We start from the raw sequence: 27,600 nt of genomic DNA, 5'->3' as shown, positions 1-27,600 counted from the left end.
CCTCTACTCTAGGGACCACTGAGTGCTGCTGGCCTGTCTCTGGGCTTCCTCAAAACAGAGGAAGCATGAATATTCAAAACAGAGAAACAGAGTGAATATTCTCAAAATACCTCCTCTTCAATGGAGATCAGATTATGATCTATGTTGGACCAGACCAAGTATGAAGCACTGGGTAATTTCCTGCTGATTCCTCAATTTCCTATCATGGGGCCACAAAGCACCATTCAGACACTCATGCAATGCACTGATGAGCCTCAGGAGAGATGGAATCATAAACCCCTCTGAAGCAGGCTACCTTCTTAAGGAGCAAAACTTCAACAAACCTGAAACAAGCAAGCAAGCTTTCACATAACACTTCCACATTTTTTTCTGCTAGAAAAATCTCTATACAGCAATGTCTATGAGTAATATATATTACAGGTAAAGTTCTCAATACATCACAGCCTACACCACTTCATCTCTGCTACTGGCTGTCATAAGAAGGATTAGGCTATCCAGTTCCAGGATTTGAGGCATTCAATTTGACTTTGAGTGTATTTCATTCACCATGAGCAGGTTTCCTAATGCTTAGCTGCGAAGGAGACTGTCATTCATCTGACCATGTGCATTGATCAATTTAGATAGGGAAGAATATAAAAGTCAAAGGAAATGGTCAAAGTAAGAGCTGTTTTCTAGGGGGTTTTTCTATTAACGTTTTCAATTAGCTGTATGTGTTTTACATCTTTGGCTCCTCTGGTTAAATCTGAGTATGATACCACAGAAATAATGTCTTAATGCACAGGATAATGAATAGAAGAGCAATACATGCTACATACTTGTGTAAATATATTCTCAGGTCACTGCTAGGCTGATAAAACACTCATATGCTGCTCTTTGGTTCTGTGACATGAGCAGAGCTCCTTTACTGAATTATGATACTGCATTAATTTATTCCAGGTCCAGCTGTTAGGCAGCACAGCTACAGTTCCATTTGGATGTCATGAGCTTTGCACATGTAATAAATCACTGTGACAGCAGAGGGATTTATGTGAACAATTCCTCATACATTTATACAAATTCATACACCCATCAAAGGCTGTCTTGTTTTGCAGCTCACTTCAAATACCACCTGCAAAAGTCTGCTAGGTTTCAGGATCTGACATGTTCATTGAGTCAATTTATACAATGAGAAATTCAGTAGGACCAAAGACTCACAGGACCTTTTGGAGAAATGCTGAACAGGGACACTCATTGTTACTTCCTTGTTCACCCTTTAGAGCCCCAACACATTCTGCAGACTCATATATTCAAATCAAAGTTATAGTAATCTATGCATTCTTGACTGTCCTCACGTTTTAGGGCATTCACCATGTCCCAGTTGCACTGGCATGGCAGTTTCAAGCAAGCAGAAGAACCAAATACATATTTAGCAAAGACAATACACAGAAGAAAGAAATACCTTCTAGCCCAGAGTTATGCTGAAGAAAAGGGACAAGTCAGGATTCTCAGAAAAGCTCAGGGCACTGGATACTCAACTCCCATTAAAAACTGGTTAAGTCACTTCATAGGGTTATTTTAAAAACTAGCTGCAGTTATTCAAAGAACACACCAGTTAATATATTTGGATGCCATTACTCTGGTTAATAAAAATAGGAGCCTAAATCAGGCTCCTGAACCCATACTGAGGCATTGAAGTAAGTGTCCTGGTTTGTAAAAGTGCTGAATACCAGCCCCTCCCACTGACTCAATGAATGTGCTCAGCACCTTTCTAGCAAATGAGGCTCAAATTAGAGCACTGACATGGAGCTATTAATCAGCCAAGTCTCAAAGCAAAAACAGTTCATCAGGGGAAGCAAGGCATAGAGAAAAATTAAGACTACAGAGAAGAGCGAAGAGATTGCTCTACAAAGTCAGCTTTAGATTGCTACAAGAGATTTTTCTTCAGAAGTTTGACATTATTAATTAAGATAAAACAGTTCCATAAACAGAAACTCTTTGCTTGAGTCTACCTCAACAACAGCAACACCAGTTTCATATAATGCACCCCAGAGATTTGTACTAAATCAAGTTGATAAGAAAATCAAGACAGAAACCATGCAGAAGAGCTTTGAAAAATAAATCAAAAAGGTTATGGTGATTCTGCAGCACAGCTCTGTGCACAGATAAGCCAGCTTTCTCCAAAGTCATCTCAGATTGTTGCTAGGGCATGTGAAAATGTACAGAGGCAGGATAGGAGCAATGTAGACATTACATATCATCCATGGATGTGGAGAAGAAATTACCTTCACTTTCATGAATTCTGTTGTAACTACTTCAGCATTATTATTGTTTCAGCCCAGCCAGGATTGGGCCCCTGTTGTTGAATATATCATGTTCCTCTAAAATGCTTGAACTACCACTAAATTAATTTCATGATCACTTGATACAGGTTTTCCCAAACAATGTCTCTTCTTGTTTTTTTGGCACAGATTTTGCACAGTTTTCATTGCACAAATGTATATGTTTTCCACTTAGGTCTTTTCCTATCTTGCCTTGATATGGTTTTATAAAAGGGTAAACAGTTGGTCTCTTTCCAGAGACACATGGCAGACAAAAAGCTTTCCTAGTGTGTCCCTTGAAAAGTCTCTGGGGCAGAGGAGTCCCCCACATGTGATAGATCCACAAGAAAATTCTCTGTTGTACCACGCCCTGGTCTCTGTCACCAGTGCTGGGGGTTTAACCATGTATGAAAGAAGATATATTCCACAAATGCCAAAGCTCTGGTGCATCCTGAGACCTGTGAAACACATGAAAATTCAGAAAAGATTCAATGTTACTCTGAGTTAGATGGCAGCCTGTTATGGCCTCAAGTTTATGAGATATTTAAGTCACCAAAAACCTTCCAGTCTGTGGCAGAATCATTGATTCTGGCCTATGAATTTTGGTAGACACATCCTCCTCCAAAATTAATTTGATACAATCTTTTTAGACAAATATGCACTTCAAACATTTTATTATCTCCTGACATATTTTTCACAAAGTGCTACATCTATTTTGCACCTTCTATTCATTATTCTAGGCATCTCCCACCCCAAAGTCCTTGCACTCCATATTCCCAAGACAAGAAATTGAGTGACTAAGGGAAAAATGTATGAAAGAAGGTGGCATGAATAACAATTAAGAAGGGTGTGCTCACATAAATCAGAAGTCACCATGGTCACAGATGGCCTCCAGCCTCAAGACTGCCAGGTGACAGTGATTTGTAGGCAGTGCAGCAAAGAAAGGCCTTGAAGGGGGTTTGGAAGATAGCCAGGGGGTACGTGAAGTTTGGCAGAAGATTTCACAGGAGAAGGTATCTAAATGGAAAAATGCAGACAAATGAGATAAATGTTAGTGGAATAAAGCAAAGGCACAGAAAATCAGGTATTGCATTAAACAGTGAAGGAAGTCTTAGCAAAGAAACAGAAACTGCTCCTTTGGCTTTGTTATAAGTACCAATGCTGGTATTTTTTAAAATGGAACATGATTTTTGGTTTGGTTTTAACTGTGCAGCTTATATTACAAGCTTATATTAACAAGCTTGTTGGGTCTTTTTCCACTTGGAAAAAATAGTGACAACCCCTGTTCTGAAAATATTAAGAACTTTGACTGGAATGTTGGTGAAAGGCTAAGTCTATTAGTATAGTGTTAAGAAACAAGGTACATACAAAATCAATCTGATGTAACAAACACAACTTTGTATCCCTGCTCACCTATATCGTGTTTGGTAGCCCTTTCTGAATCTGAACTACTTGTACTTTTACTAGTAAAAGCTTCAAAGGCAAATTTTGTAGGCAAAGGTAATAGCTCTTCCTAAATTAACTGATACAGGTGAGAAAAAACAGACAAGCTTCTGTACTGTGTTTCTTAAGCCTTTGACAGAAACACTCCATCATTCCCTGTAGATTTACCTTCTCTGACCTTCTGACACAAACATCTGAATATGCCATTTAACTTGCTATTAACGTAACTATAGAGAATAACACAGTCTTGAGTAAGAGATGGACATGTTCAGACAAAGAACAAGCTGAGGAGTCCAAATAAGCATCATTCTAGAACAAATTTGCAAACCTGGATCCCACCCTGTTGAGGTTCTTACAGAGTCCATGGCTTTCATTGGCATCTGGAAGTGACTGAAAGAAGAGAGCTCTTGCACAGACAATTTAATTATTGAAGAACTTGAAAACCATTATTCAATTTATCTGTATATAAGAAGAGAAAGAAGAGGGCAAAAAAATCTCACAAACCCAAAACTATTCACCAATTTCCTTAAATTTCTAGGAAAGCAGAGAGAAATCTCACACCTTCCTTAGTGACATGCATTGAAGGCAAGTATCCGGACATAAAATATTACAGATTTAGGAGCCACACACTAGCCATTGACTTCTTTCAATATTAGTTATGCTAATATACAGAACCAGCCCTTCCTTTGCAAGAGAAAGATTCTGGGCATGTATCTGACTTTGGAAGGTGGCTGTTAAGAGCCTGAGTGGAGTGCTACTGTTCAAAGAAAAAAATTCAAACAATCTCATTGCACTTGAAATGCATACAAGTGTACAAGGTTACTGAAGAAAAACCCAACAACAGACTGAAACAGAGAAGAGAAAGTGCCTAACCATTAGTGACCTGGTTAGAAGGACTCTTCCTCACAGGTACCTGGTGTTGTTACTTAATGACCAAGCCTAACTTCAGGACTTATGAGCTACAGATCATTGCATTGGTCTGTTGCAAGTAGGAGGAAGCAAGCACAGGAAAGTGCCAAGCCACAGGCTGCTCTCCATACCCAGGAGACAGAGCAGGAATGTCAGGGAACACACGAGATCCTTCTTCCACTTGGTGTGTCTGGACTGATGCTGAGCACTTCACAAATGCTGTGCAAGGTTCATAGACAAGCTGGAACAAGACCAAAACTTCTCATGCAATCTACCTCCCTCAGCTATTTTGAGTTTGTGTCAGACAGAAGTTTGGATATGGCTAATGCTTTTTCCAGTTGTAGACTAAAAAAAATCCAGGGATCATTTGAGAGCAGAGTTCTTTTATTTGGATCAAAAAGCAGCTAATGTCATGGTTGATAATGTCCACAAAATCCTGACCCAAATCTCACCAAAAGCTTACAAAATTCAAATGTCACTTTCTTGCTCTATCCCTGACAGAAACAAGGAAATTAAAGCCATCTAAACCACGTGAAAAGTCTTGGCAAACCAGTTCTGTTACTTCATGAAAAGGTCTGGACACAGTTGCAGAATGTGTGTTTATCCAAAGCTACTAAGCCATGAAAAGGTGGGGCTGTCACTAGCAGAAGTACATTTAATGGGAAGTGTTATGCAGCATGGTGATAGCATCATTTAATATATTATGTTATATTATTACTATTAATATTATTATATTATTATTTAACACTCCTAGTAACATATCAGACTAGTCTAATAATTCGTATGTCTGCTCTTCAATCTGTTAAAGCTCATCAGTAAATCAGAAAATTTTGATTAATTCTGAAAGTACTGCTGCTCTACTTCCTAAAAAGCAGATTTTTAAACCAAATTTTCTGCACATCACTATATTTATACACTAGGGATAATTTCCATTGTAAATATAAATAAGATGGAATTCTCCACTAACAAAATAGTTGTCTATTAAGACCTCTGATCATGAACCTCAAGACATGCAGGCTCTGGTTTGGCTAAGCTGCAGGCCAGCACATACAGGTGGAATGAAAACTGTAACCAAATGTGATCATAACTTTATTTTGCAAAAAGCATGACTCATAATGGCCTCTCTTTCTCAAAAACTGTACACCAGGATAATTCAATGGCTGTGTTTTCCAAAAATGAGTGCTGGTGACTGAGGTATTTTACAACACTCACAGCTTTCCATAAAGTATTAAAATGAGAGATGTTTATATAAAGCTGACACCCTGAATGCACTAATCAAGTATATTTGTGACATAAATGTCAAATAAATTAAATCTGGTGAGGTAGAAACATGTCCTGTAGCATTTTTTACATGACATTAGGAATGCAGTAGCATGGTAGCTCAGAACAGAGCTGTACTATGTAAGGAAAAGCAGCAAGGATAAGGAGGAGAGCAGCAAAGACAGTAAAATTGTTTTAAGTGATTGCTGACTGCAGGTGCCCAATTTGAATTTTCTTGTGTCTGTACTTTTTCCCTCACAAATGCTGAATGTCTGCAGTATGCAGCATTTTTGAAAACAGTTTTTAAGTTACATGGATTTCAATTTAAATATATCAGGGATGAGGATTCATTCAAATGTTAGCTTTCTTTTCTTCCAACTCTAACATCAGTGGAGCCATTTTCAGCAATTTCTTTCATTTCTTTCATTTTTCTGACAAAGAAGAATTACTTAGTTGGAGCTCAATGATATTCTGGATTCCCTGATTATGTAACTAAATAGCTACAAAACAAACCAAGGATGGGTTCAGCACAGCTAACATGGAATGAGAAAATGAAGCTGATCTGTCACTGCCTTCTGGGTGACAATAGGAAAGGCCTTCTCTGATTCAACTCCTGCCTCTGCATAGTGCTGGTTGAAATTTATTCCACCTTTGTAAAAATTGGGTGGACATGTTTTTCTTCTCTCCACGCCCCCATGGCTAAAGCTTCATCTCACACAGTATCCTGTTGACAGATTCTTCTGTTTCAAGGCAGCTGCTAAAACATACCTCAGGAATTAATTTCTCTTAGCATCAGAAGCCCTGGCTGGTGGTGTCAGAGTGCAGTATTTCCTTGTCACAGCCTTCAGGTCACTTTATGTAAAGCTGTAGCATAAGGAGAACACTGAAGTTTTCCCAGAGATGTCATTTGATCACAAAGCAGAGTGTATGTCTCAGAGAACCATCTTTGGATTTACGGTAAATGCTGAGGAAAAACCTAGGAAAAAAAGCGCAAACCTATTTTCACCCACTCATGTTTGAAACTAATGTTAAAGTTATATATCAAAGGCAAAGAGTAGCACATTACCACACCCCCTTATCTCCCAGATGCATAACTTGTTTTCACTCAGATAATTACTACACAAAGACTGTAAGTCTGTCAAACATAACAGGAGTGGGAAAGGGGGGTGTTATGCAATGTTTTTATATCCCAAATACCACCTAAAGACTGGACTGTACAGGTGAAAGAGTAATTGCTTTTAGCTGTCCTATCTTGCACATGACTTCTCACAATAAGCACGAACTTCCTTTACATGTAATTACAAAAAAAGGGCAGATGAAGGACAAATCTATTTGCTTTGTGCTGATCCACACTTAGCATAGCATCCAACAAAAATCTTACTCTCCAGCTGCTGGTTCTGTGCAAACTTGCATTTGTTACAAGTTTATGTGAATTTCCCAACCTGAATGAGAACAGTAGGGCTTGAATGAGCTCTCACAATCTGTGTCAGAACCAGCACAGGAAGGAAACCTGTCTCCCAAGTCAGTGCATCTCTGGTGTGATGTCGATGCTGCAGCACCGTTCTGGAGGGGAGGCTGCACAGTGGAGGTTCAAGTGCATCTAAGTGGATGGTACTGGTCTGGAAGAATCTAGGTTTTCCTCTTAGTGAATGCTTCTTGCAGCCACTCAGGGGTCTGCTACATGTCTCAGCTTCTAGGGCTATGGCCAACAGAGGCACCAGAGATCTCCTCTCCAACAGAAATGGTACAGTCCAGTGTCTTCCAGACAACACCAAGCAAAAGCTAGGGACTCCAAATCAGCTCTATCCCATTGAGAACTGTACTATTTATAGATCCTCTAGGAATCAGTCCACACATAAGCAATCTCAACAGTAATTAAAGTCATAGCATAGATGCCATGATTTTTTCCACTACCATTTATATAATTTTGCTAATAAATACATGCAATCTCAGCTTAAAATCATCTGAAGATTTCAAAGCAGTAAATCACTGCAGCATGAGACTGCTGGCATTGATGAAGAGGTGTCAGCCAAATCTCTTTTATGGGAATTCCAGAGACCAAATCTCTTCCTATTGCACAGTGTCCCAGGAGACTGCAGAGAATGGCTTTCCCCAGCAAAGATGACCCTGGGTCTGTTCAACAATGGTAAGAGTTCAAACCATAGGCAATTTGTCCTGTGTTGCCTTTAGCAACACTGATATGAAAATAATCACAGATACCCTGGTGATAATAATCCCTGGCGTCCTAGCTGGGCTATTTTAAAAGAGAAACAAGCCTTTCTCTTTTGCTAGCACAGACACAGCTCAAAATAAAGGCTGCAAAAGCAACACCTACCTGCCTTTCAAATGGGTGTGTTGGGAGCTTGCCTGTACTGTTGGTGCAGGCTCCTGCAGCAGCGTTAGCCAAATGTTGCCTCGTTCTGCTTCAGCTGCCTGGCTCTGGAAATGGGGCAGTGTTTGTGAAGCAATGCCATCTGCTCCCTTCCACTCATGAAGGATGTTGAGGATAAGCTAGCAGGAGTGGTGATTCACTGCATTCCTCCCACCACCAACAGTGACCTGTTGTCACTGCCTTGCATCTTAGTTACAGGCAAGTCTCTTTGCTCCATGCTCATTTCTTTTCCATAGTTCAGAGGAAACAGAATAGGATGAAAACTACTGTCCTAATGACCTTCAAGATGGACCTGGCCTGGCACAGAATCTCTCAAATGAAGCCACCAGAAACATTCTGCAAGGCCAGTACAGTTTCAACTAAGTGCTAGTGTTCAGGACTTCATTCATTGTGCACTTTCTATAGCCACATGAGCTGTCACTAGCACGGATTGATCTACATTACTAAGTGTTTTATAAAAGCTTACAGAAATCAATTACCAGAAAATGTGTGAGCATCATATTACATTTTACTACTACAATAATTTTGTGGCTTGCACTGAGGTTTTACTACTGCTTTCCAAGCAAAGTCTACAGAAACATGAAAGAATTCTCCATGCTTAAGTAAATGCTGTTTAAGGAACAAGACAACCTCCAGCAGGAAAAGGAAACTCCTGCAGTATTGGATGGGAGAGATGCCACAGTATTTCATTAAAAGGAACAGAAAATTGATGATTGTTTCTATCTACGTGGTGTGTATTCAAACACTCCAAGTGTTCACTGTTCAAAACACACACTAAATTCACAGCACTTAGCACAACATATTTCACTTGCTCTGACCAGTCTTCTAGAACCCCTGGACTTGTTAAAGCATTTTCCAATATGCATAAATATCCTATTTTCATTACATTTCTAATTTGCACCCAAAGAGCAAGGATGTAGAGGTACTGCTAGAGGCTCCTCACTAACAAGTCAAATTGACCTCTTGAAGAAAAAGCAACTACTTCTGCATTTAATTTCTGCCACTAGTCTTTCTAACTCTTTGTGAGACAGACCCAGTCAATATTATTTGTCTTTAATAAAGAAGAGATCACTGAGATTGATGGAAGGAGAGACTAAGGTGAAATACCTAAGTGTGCATTGTGCATAGCTACTTGTGCCACTGTTAGGAATAAGAGAGTCACAGAGGAGCTAGAGAAGGCAAAGACAATACTTTAGGTTATGGAATAAGATTGTTTACATTTTGATGACCTTCAGGAAGAGGTTACAGATTCACATAGTACTCATGAGGGTAAATCCTCACTGGAGGATAGTAGAGCATTACTGACACGGATGGTACTATTTACAAGACACAGAATTCTCACAGCTAGGGGTTAACTTGAGAGAATTACAAGTCACATATACAGTGCCTAACAGAACACACAAGAATATGTACTGAGATCCATGAGAAGTGAACATCAGAAAAGGTATCCTAACATCACTTTTCAGAAAGCATCTGTTCTATATCTACCCTTATCTGTGAAACACTGAATTCTGTAGCTGTTAAAGCTGCCCTACGTGCGACACTCTGCACGAAGCAGGCTCAAAACCTGATGAATCCACTCAGCAAGGTATTTCTCCTCTGAGAGGGAATCCTTTTGTAGCATAAGGCAATTGAAGCTGTTCCTTCCTCAGCTCCTGCTAGAGGAAATGGAGCTGGAAAAGTTAGCAAGGCCTGGACAGCAACAACTCCTCTGGTCCCAGCTTCTGGAATAACGGGTCAGCCACTCTTTATATAGCTTTTAGAAAAAGGTATGAACTGACAAATTTTGCATAGACAAGTTTAGCACAGTTTGCCAAAAAAATCTGAGATATTAGTGTGTTTACTGCACCCATAACCTCGTTTCCAGCTCTATTTCCATCCACATTCAGCACTTAATTACATTTGAAAAAGCAAGTCTTGTATGATTCAAGTCTTCCAGGAAGCTGGTATTTCCAATTAATTCAGAACCTTGCTAATCTGCTCACTGTTCCATGGGCTGGCACAAAGCTCTTTGCTCAACTACCACTTGAGATGCATATGCTGAAATCTTCTGCAGAAGGGAAACAGAACATGATTTAAATTCGCGGCTTTCTTCTAAAAGATGAGAATTCATTTCAAGCCCTGTAGATAAGCATTTGTAGCATCCTGTACGAAGAGGAGCCGTGTTATCTTAGGCTATATGACACACTAAACAAAAAAGCTTGCCTATTACTATTAATTAGTCAAAGTGATAGGCGATTTTGGTAATGTTTTTAAAGATGTATTTAAGCAATAGGAAACACACTACAGTCTTCTGTACTCCTTGTCTCATGCCCATCACTTAAATATGAACATTCAACTCCTCCCCTTAATCAAGCCTGGTTGTGAGGCTTTGCTCAGTTTGAGTTTTCTTAGTAGTCTTGACTTGGATACAACTGTCTTGGAAGTACTGGAGTAGTCAGACACCAGTTCAAGAACACTTGAGAAGAAGGACCTCATGTCCCTTTAAAGTCAACAGATATAAGCACATGGGGCTGCTGCAGCCTTGCTTATCAGTATTCCATCAAGCAGCTATACAAGTAATGCATTTAGGCACATCAGAGCTCTTGCTCCATCAGTCTAGTCATGCTTCTGGAACACTCAACTGGAAGTCTAGCAAAATTATCCTCAGACAGCTAAATTAGATTATTTGGAACTCAAAGAGCCTGCAAGTTAGGATTGCTGGTTTCCATCCATCTGTCTTAGACAAGTCTCTTAAGTAATAATTTCTTTCTACTTTCTTCTCATACATTGGCTGCAATGCAGAAAAGACCCAGTGGGGGACTCTTTCAAGAGCACAAGCAACAGAGGACAAGATACATAGGACAAGAAAACTCAGAAATTTGACTTTTTAAACAATGCTTTCAGCTAGGAAAACATTATCCATTAGTGTATTAGCCATTCTGGACTTAATCAGCCTTTCAATGGTGGCTATGGAAGTTGTGTTCCAGCAGATTTAAGATAACACGTGGGGAAAATAGAACAAATTCACTTGTAAAGGAACTCCACTTGTGTGTGAGATTATTCTAGGTGTGAATTAGCCTAAGTAGTTTATTCCCAAGCATTTTTCAAACTCCTGTGCCAACTAACACTTTGCCAAAAGCAGAAAACTCACTGCCAAATCTTCCCTTAGAGTTCAGCACAGTGCTGCATCTTGAAAACCCATTCTGGGAGAAGGACTGGACTTGGAGGTGATAAACAGGATAGGGGAGTTCAATGCTATGTGGCCGCTCCTCAGAGTTCCTTCCAAAAATAAACTACTACACCCTTTAAAACAAAACATTGACCATGCAAGACATTAAAGCCCTCAGCTCAAGCACTCTTTGTACACAGCAGGTGGAGATGCTATCAGAAGTGGCCCAGCCAACAGAAACAACTGCTAAAGCAAAATCCTTTTGTGACTGGTCCATTGTTTCTGAACACCCAGCAAGAAGCAAAGGGTGTCCCTCATTGGAATGGAACAAACCTGTGTAACAGCAAGAAGCTTTGCAAATATCATTAGCTACTATTCAAAACACCAAGACAGTAGAAAAACAATGTGAGGGCTTACATGTGCTTTATCATTTCTTTGCACTCCCCATGCACAACTGTCCCAAACAATAAAAGGGCAGGAGGTTGCTGTCTAGTGAATGGAAAGGATATTGCAAGACAAGACCTCCTAAAGCCAGGTTCAGAGTGAAGTGCAAGCTGCTGCTAAATGCACAGCAGTAACCTGCAGTCAAACTGAGGTTCAGGCTTCACTGCTGCACAGGGGGGAAGGACATGCAGGGACATTTATCACACCTTGCACAGATAATCTGAGTTTGGAGTAGCACTCCTCTCTCTGCATCTGAGCACAGACACACCCTGGCCTACAAGGTGCACTAATACAGTGTCAAAAGCCATCCATGCCATTTGGACATTACTATTTGCTCACTGGGTTTCCAGACACACGCAAGTGTCAGATTTGGTGACTGGTCTTTGGCACATCATCCACAGAACAGCCCTCATTCAAAGCATATGAAAAAGTCACACAGAAAACAAACAAAAATTATGTTGCTATAGCTGATCCAGCCAGAGCAACATTTAAAACAGGAGAAGTAGCTGGTAGGCGAATGTAAGAAGATACGAGATACAGCAGTCCCACCCGAAGATGTGCTGCCAATATTTTAAAATAACAGCTCCCAGAAGCATTTCCCTGTCATGTGATGGATCCCACACAGGAGGAGTGGCTGTGTTGCAGAGAGAAGTGCTGGGTGGGTCGAGGAATCTGTTTGCTCTTCTCTTGTTTTCCCCATTTAAACAATGTTGTTATAAACACAACCTAGGAGGGAGGTGGCTCCACTTGGCAGACAGGCTACTCCTGAGTAAATTTGCTGAAAGTGATTATTCTGTGTCCTGAAAGCTGTACTGAGCATACTCAATAGCTGTGCATAGAGCTCAGCAGGTACAACTCAAAGCATTGCTGAAGGCTTTATGCAGGGAATTAGATTGATCCTTCCCTTGATATTCCTCTTTCATCCTTCTCAAAGTCACTACTCTTCCAGTATAAGATGCATTTTAAAAGTAACTTCATTTTACTCCCAAACTTGCTTGCATGGACCTCAAACAGGGTTGTATGACTAATAACCAAAAAATGTAATTTGGCATGAAAAAATCACTTTCCTCTTCGACAAGGGCTGGTTCCTGAAATTCCAGTGACCGCTCTCCCAACACACAGTTGTCCCAAACCCTACAGACTGACACAGATGTACTGAGTTTCATAAATATGCTTTAGATTCTTTCCCTACAATCCCCCTTCTTTCAGGCATTCACTTGTTTTCTGACCACTTTTCAGATTCTCAGAAACAGAAGAGATGTAAAAAGTACTGCAGTGCAGCAAAGCTCACTCCTGTTCTCACTAGGAGATGCAGTGTAGGAGGAACTTGCTCTTAAACCACCCGTTTCAGTCCTCTTCCCCCACACACATATAAATGATGCTTAATTATAACTGACACGTATTTCTGCTGCAGGGATTGCTTCATGTATTTCAGTCACCTAATGCTGAAAAAGCCCAATCTTATTTTAGTCCCAGACTAGGTTCTCAAAAATGAGAGCTAGCCAGCTCATTTTATGCTCCGTCAGAGGGAGACCTTATACATATCTGTATTTCAATAATCGATAAGCAGGTGTTGAACTGCTCTCTGGGGAAGAGTCCGAGGAAGGCTGAGAGACTGAGGCATTACAAAGCTGCTTACTTCAAGGCCACTCATGATTTATGCACTATATGATTAGCCAGAATCAGCCACTAGGGTTAAGCATGCAGATACTAGTTTGCAATAGACAGAAATAGTAAGTGACCTAATCAAGTATTTTGCTACTCAATACATAGCCTAATTAAGATATTATATTATTCAGGAAGTAGCATGAGGTCCATGCCCTGTAAGAGATTTCTTGTAATATGAGAAAAATCACATTTGTGTAGGTTTAGAGCAATTATTGAGAGGAAACTGGCATTAGAAAAATAAATAAATAAGAACCAGAAACATGCAGGAATGTTGGCAAAGAAATACAGAGGCCCATCAGCAAATCAAAGCAGCACTATGATCTGGGCTGAAAATAGTTCTACAAGTAAATTTAGTATCTTCAGTACATTAATAAATCCATGTGCACAGCATGTAGAGAATGGCACACACAGCAAAAGATGCTGAAAGAAAGGGTAAGGGATACAGTCTGTTACCAACAGGTATTTAAAAGAGCTAGGTTCTTCACTCAAGGGTGAAACAAAACTAATCTTGCTTCAGGGAAGACAATAAAAAGTAGCTTTGTGCACCATTCAGGACAGAATTCATAGTGGTCAAAACATAGTGACAACAGTCAGTCTTACTCCCTGTTTCAACAGGCTGAACTTGTCAAAAAGGTCTGAATGAGGGTAAGAGTCAGAATCCTGCTTGAGAAGGCTAGAAGTCAATTCAACATCTTTATCAGGGGTTCAGCCTGCTCCCACTAGAGCCAGTAAAAGGAAACCTACTACTATAACATACTGCATTCTCACTGTAATGCATGTCTAAACACAACTACAGTACAGGCTGAGGTTGGCACTGAGTTTGTCTTGCCTAGACAGCCTCCCCCCATGCAAGGGCTTACATCAGGCCATGACATTCCTCATTTTAGGACTCTGATCCCTCTGATCTGTATTTTGGTTACAAACCACTATTGAGAGCTGGTAGCCAAGACTCCCAGAAAGCACATAAGTCACACAAAAACACTGAACAGCATCCCAAAGTTATACAACATTCCTCTACCTCAAACTGCAGAACATCTATACCTGCAGGTGGTCACAGGCCAGATAGCTAGGGGCAAACAACATAGCTGAATGGGAAGATTAATGCACAGTTTTCCATGGCTAACATCAATTTAGGTAAATTTAAAAATACCAGAGCTAAATCACAACATTGCTTTGGTATACCATAATCCAATATTTAATCTTTCAAGGATTCACCTTCCTCCACTCCCTTAATGCTGATAGTACCACTGTTTTCCAGGGGTCAGTGTTCCATGACTGGAACACAAGAACATGCACTGCCTGTAAGAAGGAGGAAGACAATCACGAATTCAAGGAAAACTTGAGAGTGAAACCCAGTCTTGATATAAGGCTGCCAAACTATATGAAGCCCACTGTATTCTAGGCACATTTTGCAACTATTCACTTATCCACAGGATTAACAGTTCACCTGTTAAATTTGCCAACTTCCATTTACCACAGCTATCTCTCTGTGCTTTAATCTGAGCCACCTAGGTTGCTTTTTCTTTGTGAGATATTTCACTATGCTAACTTTAGCTAAAACCATGAACCCCAAGCATATTTCATTATGCAAATTGCATCAGATTTCATAGCCTTACTGAGAAAGTCATGTTCAGTTCATTGTATTTGTAATAGCAATTGCTAGGAAACCCAACAGATAGCTGAAAAGCAACTGTGGGGTTTTTGTTATCAGGGGTAAATTCAGCTGCATGAACAAGATAGAAACCAAGTTCTGGCTTATTTCAGAGACTGCACCTTCATAATTCCCCCTGAAGGATATTGAATGGCTACAAACAGAAGAAATTCAGTTGTGATAAGAGCATTAGATTAGAAAATATTACTGACTTCATAACTCCATGCACAGTGTAGTGTTATAGTTGTGGGGTGTTTTTTTTTAATACAGTGACCTTGTCTAGTTATCATTTACCCTTCAAATTTTCTACTTAAGCTTTTGAATTTTCAGTTATATCTTTATCATATCAGTAAGAGGCTTTCATTCGGTTCACATTTTTCTTTAAATTAAAGTAATCAGCATGGTCAGCTTTGAAGATTTACCCAAAGCTTTACAGTTACACATGACTTGCCAGGTCTTAATAACTCAGTGAAAGTGAAATATTTAAGTCAATTTTCTTCCTGAGAGGTAGATTTTGAGTACATGGTGATTATCATGGCTTACTAGACAAAAAGGAACTTGATCATCTTAAGTTGTTTTATATTTAGAATTTTACTCTTGAACTGTTTTTCAATGTTTCAAATGCTCAGAAACACATATAACAGGCAATGGACTTGCTATTTGAAACATTACAAAAGGCAAGAAAAGTTTTCATTGATTGCACTGTGTGATTTCTAAAAGACAGCAGTGAAACATTCCATAGGGCTGAGTGAACACCTGTAAATAAAAGGCAAAATCAAAAATGGTCATCATTTTTACCTTTATTACAGATCCTGATGTAGTGACTAGTGGTGCTGAGCCAGTCTGAGGAGCATATTGTAGATACTCAGGCCAATCTCAGCATTATCAGCATCACCTCACATTAGATATTAAGGTAGGCATAAGCATGGTAATGTAGTCACATATTTTTAAAATATGCATTTTAAGTGTTCCCTGAATCTGGTAGGCCTTAAGCAAGTATTCCCTATAGAGAATATTCTGATAGTTATTTTGTGCATTGATGTCACTGGGCAACATATGTATCATCCTACACACTAGGCCACACTTGTCCAAGATCATGCAAAGAAGGATGACATTGCAAAATCATAAGCAGAGCTGGATCAATACACTGAAGATGCTGGAGCAATGCTACAACATGACTGTAAAAGTGTTCTGTGACTGCCAGTTTTTGTGTATTAGGTAGCACTGTAGGAAGCCTATGGACTTTTTAGGCTCCCATATAAATTCTTCTGTTGAACTTACACCTACTTGTGCAAGAACGACAGATTTTTTTCCATAAGGTGTCTCTTGTGAAATAATTTTTGCCTCTGCAGTTGAGCACATGACTGTTTTTAGGCTTCCTATTCATAGCTGCAAAGGGTTGCTAACAAATGACATACAGGGAATCTCAATGAAGCAGGTAAGAAAGATTTTTTTTTTTTTTAGAACTTCTACATCACTCTTAGATATTTTATGACCAGGTAATGATATTTTATAGGCAGATATTTTATGACCAGGTAAAGACAAACATCTCTGCTCCTTAGTATACAGCCTTAGGGAGAATAAGGTAAACTCTTAAATTTGAGAAGCAACATCCTAAGACAAAGTAGCAGCAATCCTGTAATGTCACTGTTACAAGGTGATTTATGTTTCAAGCATGGAGAGAACCAAAATAGTTTATAATAAATTGTATTAAATATAGAGGATGCAATGATCACAGTGGATCCACACCCCTTTATATATGAAACACATCTCAACCTGATGTTGCTTATCTGTGTTTAGCTACAGCATTTGAAACATTTTTGTACTGAAGTCTCAGAACTAGACCCTATATTCATTATTTTATAAATGATCCTGTTAAATTCAGAAAACCTTTCCTGAAAGCAAAGCCAACCACGCAGGGAACATTAACAGAGTAAAAATCTATCCACAAAAGTTGTTTTAATACAGATTTTCAACTCTGTTCTTCTACAAAATCATGTTTTTAAAAATTTTTTCAAAACAATTACATAATTTCTCATTACATAATTACAAATGAAAACAGAAATCTTCAACAGATATTTCCTTTTTTTTTTTTTGGTAGAAAAATATTTGACCAGACTTTCAGAATGATGCTCCGTAGTCATTGTTTGAACTCCTAAAACATGAGTAAATTGACAGGCTTATGCCAGTTATCTCAAGGCTGTTTCACTCAAATCACCCACCATCCCTGTTCATTCCCCTGTACTCCATGGTATCAATTTATGCCTCACTGCATAACTCAAATCACAGTCACCACACAAAATCGTGCACAAGTGCAAGCACTTCTTGCAAAGATTTTAGTCTTCTCTTTCTAGGAATGTTCCATAAGCAAAAGTTTGTATGCACAAACACTAACAGAAAATGGTAGGATTCAAGGGTTGTCAGGTGGGTTGGTTGGTGGAGGGGATTTGCAGTTGCTTGTCAGCCTTTATTCTTGCGGAAGAAGGTTGTAGCATTTTCCTATTTCTGCCATACATATGTTTATGTCCTACACCAATATAGGTATTATCAGATGCCCAAGTGCAAGCTCTAAGTCAGACAGGCTGTGTCAAGGCCTAAACTGGCAATCAGCACAGTTCTTTTGTCTCATCTGAGGGATAACTAATACCAGCTGAGGATCTGGCCCTTTCCATGATGTCAAAAGAGGAGGGCTGTAGAAATCCACAGAATCAGACTTTGTGTATGTTTCCTACCATTCTTTATCTCCAGTTTTCCATTGGCCTGTTTCATAATTTTATGAACTGTCACTCCAGTTACATTTGGTTTTGCAATTATATAATTCCCACACCCTCCCCAGCCCTGATTCCACTACTGCTGAAGATTCAACTATTAACAGACTTTAGAAACGCTAGAAACAATTCCCTAGCTTTCAGGTACTAAGGAATTACATTCACTTCTATTTCATGGTAACTAGCTGGCTGTCAATTGAACAGCTTGAATGAAACAAACAAACAAACCCCAACAGCAGGCAAATAAAGGTATTTGAATCTTCTGATGTTGATAAATCAGCATTATGTCACAACTAGTAACTAGTGCAGACTCACTAACTCTAGAAGCAGAAGTGCTCACTTATTTCTATGCAGATTATCAGATCCATGAAAATAGTAAAATGCAATGTCCCACCCCTGCAAACTATGTCTTCTGCAAGGCTCCATGAAGAATCAAAGACTGAACAGCATCAACTATTTATATAGCACAGCTCATTTTTTCCCTCTGGATTCATGCTCTAGATGAAAGTATGACCTCAAAAAAGACTGATATCTCTGTCCACTATATCCATTAACTACAGCTTAAATGACTTTTAAAACTATTGTTATTTTACTCTTTTGTAAAGACTATGCTATAACTGCATTCATTTGAGGAGTCTTCAGGATTTCAGCCCCTTTATATGCACAAATAAATTTTTAAATTTTCTGACCTAGCCAGCTAACATAATTAATCCATGAACTTCAGAGAAATAGGAAACAAGACACATGGGAAATTCCACATGATATTCAGAAGGGCTGCAAAGCTAAGTTCTAGATTGAAGAGAAGTGGCAACTATTTCATGCCAAATTCATCACTAGATTAAACAGATGTGATTTCCAAAATTATGCCAAGTTGCAGCCATGTTCTTTTCTTATGAGAACATGACCTTTTCCATTCCTGTTACTCCTACCTCTCCCTGCCCCCAATCCCTTCTTTATTTTGGAGTAAAGCCCAAGACTGCATGCACTGGTTATATTTTTATAATACTCCACTCTCAATTTCCACTAAGAGGTAAGAAAAGCCAAAATGCACATTGCAGGGCCCTTATAAATAGTTAACATCTAAACAACACTCCTACAAGAACAACTTGTAAATAAATGCTAAGTAGCAGGCTAAAAGTTACAGAGGGATTCAGTTAGCAATCACTACACAGAGACTTCAATAATTCATAGAAGCCTCATCCAGATCTCTAGGTATCCAAAGACTTAAAGTGTAAGCAAACCAATAGGTCAACAATGTAGTCTTTTCTATTAATCTAATAGGGGCTTTAAAAGCTATCTGGTTAGACTGGCTGTCTTGCCATCTTTTAAAGATTTTTGTGGTCTCTTGTCATGCCAAGTCTTAGCTTTCTCCAGGACAAAAGTGCTGAATAGAATGTTGAACAAGTTTAGGGCTGTCTGTTGCTTGATTTTTAGCACACTTAAAAGCCTGGATTAAAACCCTTGCCTTTTATCCCTTCACTTTCATTTGAACGAGGACTTGACATTCTCTCTTGCAGTAAGTAATTTCAAAGGTCTCTATTTTAAGTGATTTTGTCACAAGTATTGGACTAACAGATCTAAAGACAAAAGACCAGGCAACAGAGAGCATATAACAGAGGAGAACAGTAGAGCAGCCTTTCATTCACCTAACCATGATTCAGCTAGTGGTTATAAAAGTAGACTTGGTATAAATGCTGACTGTAACTTCACCAATACGTTTCTCTGTAGATTGTAATGGTAGTCTCTCCCAAAATCTATAGATGTCTGCTTTGCAGATGCACTAAGCTGAACAAACCCAAGGGTCAGAGCAATGAGATGACACCAAGATTTAAAACAATGTTCTAGAAATGGAAGGTCCACCTGCTGTCCACTACCCTTTGAATCAGCTATCAGGTTATTGCATAGAAGGTAATTCTAGATCCAATCTAGGAGCTGGGTTGTGGAAGCTGGTGAATTCAGCTATACAGAGCTTTTAAAGAGGGAACAGTATATATAGAATATAATAGCTAGGTGCCTGTACATTCTGGAAATTGGTCTGTGACTGCCAAACTCACCTGGATGCAAATACGTTGTGGAAGCTGGTGAATTCAGCTATACAGAGCTTTTAAAGAGGGAACAGTATATATAGAAGTATAATAGCTAGGTGCCTGTACAGTCCGGAAAATGGTCTGTGACTGCCAAACTCACCTGGATGCAAATACTAAATACATAATGTCAGCCTATTATTCTCTACATAATACCCACAACATCAGGAGTAGATCACTTGTATGTAGTGAACCCCAGCAGTAAGAACAACCAGAGCAACCAGAGTTAACCGTAAAGAACCCATTTCCAGTGTTCCTGAGAGTAAGGAGGCCGAGAAAAGTAACCACACACACATCTATTGTTACAGCTCATATTACATACAAAGGCTTAGAGGTACCAATGCCTCATGAGCTGTGTTCTTCAGCAAGTTTCAGTTCCAGTGTCAGAAGTTTCTATGGCAACTGAATTGCTAATCCACATGGTTTTTATTCCAATTCATGCTACAGATCACATTTGGCAAATACCACAAGCTCTCAATTTATGGCTAATTGATTTTGTGCAAATGGGATATAAAGTCCCATTTGCTGGGTTGCAGGGATTACATTGGTTTTGTATTTTCATACACTGCTTCTTTTAATCACAAATATGAAAACCCAGATATTTTAAACAGAACTTTACTAATGCATTCCAGTACAATTTAAAAGAAGCAGACAGGCTCAATATCCGATACTGAGAGCCTTGAATATCCCTTGTGTTACTTTCCCCACACATTTCTTGTTTGCATGGGCATTAGTGGGCAGGACTTGCCTACAGCTCACAGCCTGCAGAGGCTCCAGCTCCGGGCCAGCAATGCCATGGGTTATAGAAATGTGGGACAGCAAATAGAACAGCAAAGGATGCACAGAACTCACCATGGCCTGGCTCCATACAAAGGCCACTTGCTAGAAGCTGCTCTAGTAAAAGAATGTTTCTTTAAAAATAAAAGGTGCCATAGCTCTCTAAGGGATATTTTATGGCAGATTCACTCCCTTTAAGGAATGCGGTTATTTCTCCCCATTCAAGTGTCTTTATCTGCTTCCTACTATAAATTATTTTGAACTATTAAAATTCACCAGTTTTAACATTCAAAGATATTATAATCAATTTCATAACATTGCTTAAATTAAAATAAGCTAATTTGAAGCTCAGACTTGAAAAAGAAAAACCAGTATTTAACAGTTTTGAATATTTAGCAGTCTTAAAAATAGGACTTCTTTCATTTTTTCAATAATTACTATTTGTACCATAATTATAGTTTGTCTATAATTTCAGTAATCCTTAAGAGCTTAGCTGCAAATAGAGTGTGCTTGTTCAGAACAAGAATGCTTCCAACAAGAGGCAAACATTCAAAATCTCTTCATACACTCTTCATACACATAGTTTAAAAGATCCCCATGCATGTGGGGATGGATGAAGATAACACACATATATCATTACCACAAATTCAAAGACTGCAAAACAAAGTATAATGGGACAACACAGGCTAGTGCCTTCAAAGAGGCCCAAACATTCAGAAAGTATTTGAGGTATTAGTGTTTGGTATTTACTTCATTCTGAAATTTACACAAGTCCCGTCTCTCTGAATGTTCTCAGCTCAATTTTGGAGGAAGCAATTTCATTTTCCATTTTTATCACTTAACCCTGAACCTTTTCCTTAGGCCACTTATTACCAGCATCACACCAACAAGTCTCCCAGAGGTAAAGTTTTCCTCTGCGATAGTCTTTGGACCCAGCCAAGGATTTCCACAAGACTTCTACCCAGAAACTCTGTCCTAGTCATATGAGTTACTGCAAAACCATGTCTCCAACAAGCTCTGTTATCCTGGACACAGTATCAGCTGAAAGATTTAAGACATATCAGTGCCTACATGCTGTTTACATACTCCTCAAGGAGCCTTTTTAGAAGTGTGTACACAGTATGTAACTTTTTTCCTCTGGGTCACAAGTACAAGATACGGTATTGCCCTGGCCTGTAATTTCAATGTAAAAGTCTGCATCATATCCATGATTTATTACCCATACACAATTTCTACTACTTTAAGTGTAATCTTTAGACAACAAAAGAGGAATATTTGAACCTAGCACAATTCTGTTAAGACCAAACATAAGCCTTTTCAGGTGGCCAATAACTGCATTTCTTAGCTTGCAGAGTGCAAGCTACTGAACATCTAATTATTAATTTAGCATGTGGATAAGAAATATCCATTAAAATACAGGACTTTTCATGCAGGCAAGCTAAAAACTGTGGAGATCCATTGTGAAGTCTGTTCAAAACCGTAGTTCAGTTTCTGGAACAGTTCTATTTTCATGGAGTGGAAACTACAATAACAAATCCAAGGTTCAGTACTTCTGTTCCTTTCTAGTCTGCCATAGCTCTTTTAGTTCAATGCCTCTCCAATTTCAATCACAATATCCTTCCAAAAGGAACATTCCTGTGCTTAGATTTTTTCATGCCATATCAATCCTTTACATACTAAAGCCTGAGTCACATGACAGAAATGAAAAAATGTTCTAAAGAACTGGAAATGGAAAAAAAAAAAGGAAAAAGATTCCATAGATTGCTTTTCAACAGAGCTATAGAATTTGCACATCGATTTTGTTGTGTCAGCCACTAATCTGTGCTTTTGTATTGTGATATTATTCTACAGTTGCCAGCACACACAGCAATACAATGCTTTAGCACCTCATCAACTGCATTAGAAAAGTAAGGGCATTTATAATTTAAAATGGACAGTAGATGACTAAGTCTTGGTATAATTTCGGATGTTTCACAGCAAATATTTTCAGTTGATACTCACCCTCCTTTCCCCTTCAATTTTCTTCTCAACATACAATTACCCATTGAACACAAGCATTTGATCCTTGAATGAAAAAGAAAACTAGCAATTCAGCACTCTGTAGACGCTTTCCTCAATCTGTGAAAAGTACTTGAAGCCCTAGTAACAGGGAAAATCACAAAATAGAAGGTCTTCTCTATTATAAGGCAACCAGGCAACTTCGTGCTCACCAGCAGTTGAAATACATGCTGCATGACAAGTTTGGAAGCATCATTTCTGGGAATTGGAGATTTTAAATATCAATAACTAAATGTAGTAAGTGTTTTTGGTGTTTCCAGATACTTTCCCTTTTCGAAAAAAGGAAAATATGGAGGATTAAAAACATCCACAGGTGGTATGACTTTTGTAAAAGAATTCAATTTCTAAGAGAATTCAACAGACTTCTGAAAGTGTTAAACAGAAAAGATTCAAACTTGTAGGACACTGGTAGCTCATAAGTAGAATCTACCAGAGTTTCCTCAAGTTGTAGTACCTGAATATCATATTATGTGCAATCAATCTTATGCAAGGTGTAACATAAACCACCCACCCACCTACCCCCCCACCCAAACTACAAAGAACACAGCACCCTTCCAAAGCTCACACTGTGCTAAGCAAGCACAGATATCTGTAAGGCAACAGCATTTGGCATTCAATTCTTAGCCTCTATTTCTACATTTCTTTCTCATTCCTTTCCCCTGCTGTCTTGGGATAAAGTCAATGAAGGTAAACATAAAGGTAAAAGAAATTAAAAGAAAAAGCAAGAACAAACTACCACTTAAGTTACTTCAGCAGTACATCTTGGCAACTCAAGATCTTTCTTAAGATCATGCCATTATCAACTACCTCAGATAAGCACCTTCTTTACCCTGGGCCTGCAGGAGGACATTGCAGATATGTACTGATGCCAGATGGTTTACAGCTCCTTTCAGGCAGCACATGCAGGTCACTGAAACTGCCTTCCAAAAAGACCTTAGAAAAATCTGGTGAACACTTAGTCCATGTGCTACTCTGTGTTTGCTGTGATGCTTCCTGAAGTCTTCTGTAAAGTCTTTCTTAATTTCCATAAAGACAGCTCCGTCCAACAACACAGACACTACTTCCTCCAAATAAAAGACAGCTCATACTGGGCTGGTAACTGAGGGTCTCCTATTCTCTGCATTGACACTGCCTTAAAAATGAATGGAGGGGAATCCATATCTCTAGCTACTATCCTTTGACTTCAGTTATAACAACTGTTCTGTAGTTCCAGGAATGCCCATCTGAGCAGCCTGGCCTGAGCCAGCATTCCTAGTACAGTAGCCAAAACCACAATATCTACAGATTATTCTCTCAACTGCCTGGAGGAACGTATCATCTTCCGGCAGAATGCAGAGGAATTAACGGTTTTGAAAACTCAGCATAGTAAAGAAGGAATCAAACACTAGCAAGCTAACAACATAGACTAGCAGGTTTCCGGGAAACAGCAGAGAACATTCTGGTCTCGTGCCCTGTAGTGCACTATGCTACCAAAACAAATCACTTAGTGACATAAAACATCAAATGAACACTGAAAACCATATTCTTTCTGCTTTTATGTTATTTCATGAAAGTAGGCTGTACACAGGTCTTCCATGTCATAGGAAGCATCAAACTACTGCCTCTCTGGGCACACTGCTACCTTTTCTGCAAATGCAGCATGCAAAAGCTTATCAGACAGGTTCAAGGTCAGAAAACACTGCTAGGATCATCTGGCCCAAACATTAACCTAGTACCAATGTGTTCAACATTCAACCATATCCCCAAGTACCACATGCCTTATTGAACACTTCTGGGTGATTTCACTGCTTCCCAGGGCAGCACATTCCAATGCTTGACCACCTTGTAAGTGAAGAAATTTTTCTTAATATCCAATCTAAACCTTCCCTGCTGCAACTTGAGACCCTTTTCTCTTGTCCTGTCACTTGCTACTTGGCAAAAGAGACTGACTGCACTACAGCTTCCTTTCAGGCAGGTGCAGAAAGCAATGTCTCCTCCGAGCCTCCTTTTCTCCAGGCTAAACAACCCCAACTCCCTCAGCTGCTCCTCAGAAGACCTGTGCTCCAGACCCTTCACCAGCTCAGTATAATGTTCTTCAGAAACAGAGAGATTGCCACCATGTGGATCTCCAGCCCCACTGGTTGTCAGTTATTCCGACAAAGTTAACTCCTGGTCCTACTGTAAACCAGGGCACCAAAATGCCATTCTGTAGTTCTCAAACATGCAAGATGTTTGCTATGCCCACTGCATTGCAGGTTTTAGCCCTAACTGGGATGGGGAAAGATTTGCTACAGAGATAAGTAGTGTAATCTGTTATATTTAGTGTTTCTAGAATCATACATAGAGAGGTTTCAGGCAAATAATGATCAAAATAAAATGTGAATGTGTGTGGGGGAAATGTGATGGTAATTGGGGAGGAAAGAAAAGCCACAATTTATTAAATTAGCAATAAACTTCAGAACTTATAAAGTTTAAATTTATCACACAGCATTCTGTCCAGATCATTTTAATCCACTACAAGAGTATATAACACCACTCTGTGTGGGAAGAATAAGGAGTCGCATCTCCAGACAATTTAAGGATGGATGCTTTAAATCCTAACCCTTGCTAGGAATGGATTCACAGCTCAGAGAGCTCTCGAGTCAGAACATACTGGTTTGTGCCTATTTTGGAAAATATTCTGCACTGCCAAAAGAGAAAGGTCAACCTCAAATACCATTAACTGCATGACAGTGTTACACAGCATGATCTCTCACTTGCCCATCACAAACCATCTTCTCTGTCTTTCAGGTGACCTGTACTTACTGAACAAATATTTAAGTACTTTTAACAAATCTAGGACTCGTGACTTAAACTGATCTTTACTGGTACTCACCCTACGGGAAGACTAAATGAGGAATGAAGGGAAGGGCTAGATCCTAAGTTGTTCCCTTGTGTGTTCTGCAGTGCCCTTATTTAGTAGCTTTCCATTCTGTGGCTGTTGATTTCATTTTCTGAAGAATTTTGTGCTCAGCAGTACACACCTAACTGTGCAGTGCCTGGCAGTGTGCCCAACCAGCTTGGCAGTGTCTACTGCTATTTATACTGGAGATATTCCACATCTCACAACAACTGTCTATGACCTTCTCCAGACAGGTATCATGACAGAGAACACTTACCCAATTCCCTCCCCTGGCAGTTGCTTTAGCACACAGACAATTGCATGGAAGCTCATCTCTGGGGACACACAGGAGCCTACTGCAGAATCACTCATTGCATAATATTCTATTAACATTTATTGTTATTTTCCAAAAATTATAGTGAAATTATTCTTAGAAGGACTCCTACCAATACATTCTGAACCAGCTGGTACAGGGAATCTAGATGCCAAATTTGCCCTTTTCATCACATGTTAAACTCATGAAAGAGGATCCAAAATTCAAAAATCATGTCCAACTTTGAAAAGTAATTTGATCCAAAAGACACAAATCAAAGCTTCCCAAAGGTTATATTGTATAAATACTGTGTTTTTTCAGCTGGAGGTGGTTTTGAGCTACTTTAATTTAATTAATTACCTTTCAGATAAATATATAATGCTAGACATATACAATGTCAAAACAGAACTGTATATTCCAAGTAATAGTTATCTTTTAAGGCTGTTAACTGCCAGTGAAAATTGTATTTCCAGAACATTACATTTGAGCTAGGCCAGATAGGCTCTTCATTTCCTATTTTTATTTTTTTAACTTGTTAATGCAACAGAATACTCCATGAAGAAGTATACAATAAAGAGAACATTCTTCTTCCCACCCTTCAAAATCAGACTGGCTGCAAAAAAAGAAAAACAACCAAAAAAACCATCTGAAACATCATGATGTCAAGATGAACAAGTGATGTCAAGAACACCATGAAATAGCTTTTTTTTTCTCTATACCAAGACTTCATTTAGTATACAGTACCTGTGAGTGCAGACTCTGACCATTCTGCTCAGCTTGGATAATGAGCCTTAAAGACTTAGGAACATTTTCTTGGTAACAGCATTGGGTGCTTAAGGGACTCAAAGGGTCATCTGAATGCTGTGAATAGAAAAGTCACCATCTGAAGAGCATATAATTGTATATATGATTGGAAGAAGAAAGCATTTGTCACATTTTATAGGCAGAAAACGAAAACACACAGTTACAATAGGATCACAAGATCAATGGTTGAACCTGCATATTTAAACCAACATAATTGTTCATATTATTTTGCTGGACTTTGCATTTCTCCAGTCTAACAGTACCCAGTAACAGAATACATTGCAGACAAATTCAGCAGTTCAGATATCATGTTTAACTTGTAATGAGCATCAGAACCAGCTTCTGTGACCGCAATTTGAAGGAATAGAAAGACAATTCAGCACAAGTTCAAGCTTCCAAATGCTTTTCTTGCAAACATAAGATTAGGACTGAAGGAAATAAGCTGGTTTACAAGTCTGCAGAATTTCCTGAGGAGCAGCAAGAATTGTAATAGAGGATTTACCAAATATATACACTAAGACCAACTTCGTGTTTCTAAGCTATGTCAGGGATTCTCACATACCTTCACCTTGTAGCTTTGTGTTTCCTTCTTCACTGATTTATTTTCTTGCTGTTTAAAAATTTCCAGCAGCAGTGAAAACTGGATCTTGCTGTCCATCCAGAATCCAGCACAAGCAATCTTGCTTACAAGTTCTTCCATCTTTTTTCTTAGTCTCTTCCT

The 27,600-nt window shown here is 39.0% G+C and overlaps 1 long non-coding RNA gene across 1 annotated transcript; it reads right to left on the bottom strand.

Annotated features, from left to right (window-relative positions):
* Nucleotides 1-1,978: 1,978 nt before the first annotated feature.
* Nucleotides 1,979-27,600, bottom strand: LOC121336144. Its single transcript, XR_005952698.1, has 5 exons — nucleotides 27,442-27,600; nucleotides 26,820-26,936; nucleotides 6,678-6,885; nucleotides 3,155-3,314; nucleotides 1,979-2,755 (listed from the first exon to the last, which is right to left on the bottom strand). It is a non-coding gene; the product is annotated as an uncharacterized LOC121336144 (long non-coding RNA).

Source organism: Onychostruthus taczanowskii, unplaced genomic scaffold (assembly GCF_017590055.1).
Source record: "Onychostruthus taczanowskii isolate IOZ18803 unplaced genomic scaffold, ASM1759005v1 scaffold22, whole genome shotgun sequence".
Lineage (NCBI taxonomy): Eukaryota > Metazoa > Chordata > Aves > Passeriformes > Passeridae > Onychostruthus > Onychostruthus taczanowskii.
Note: the sequence above shows the minus strand (reverse complement) of the source record. Positions and strands in the feature narration are given on the sequence as shown.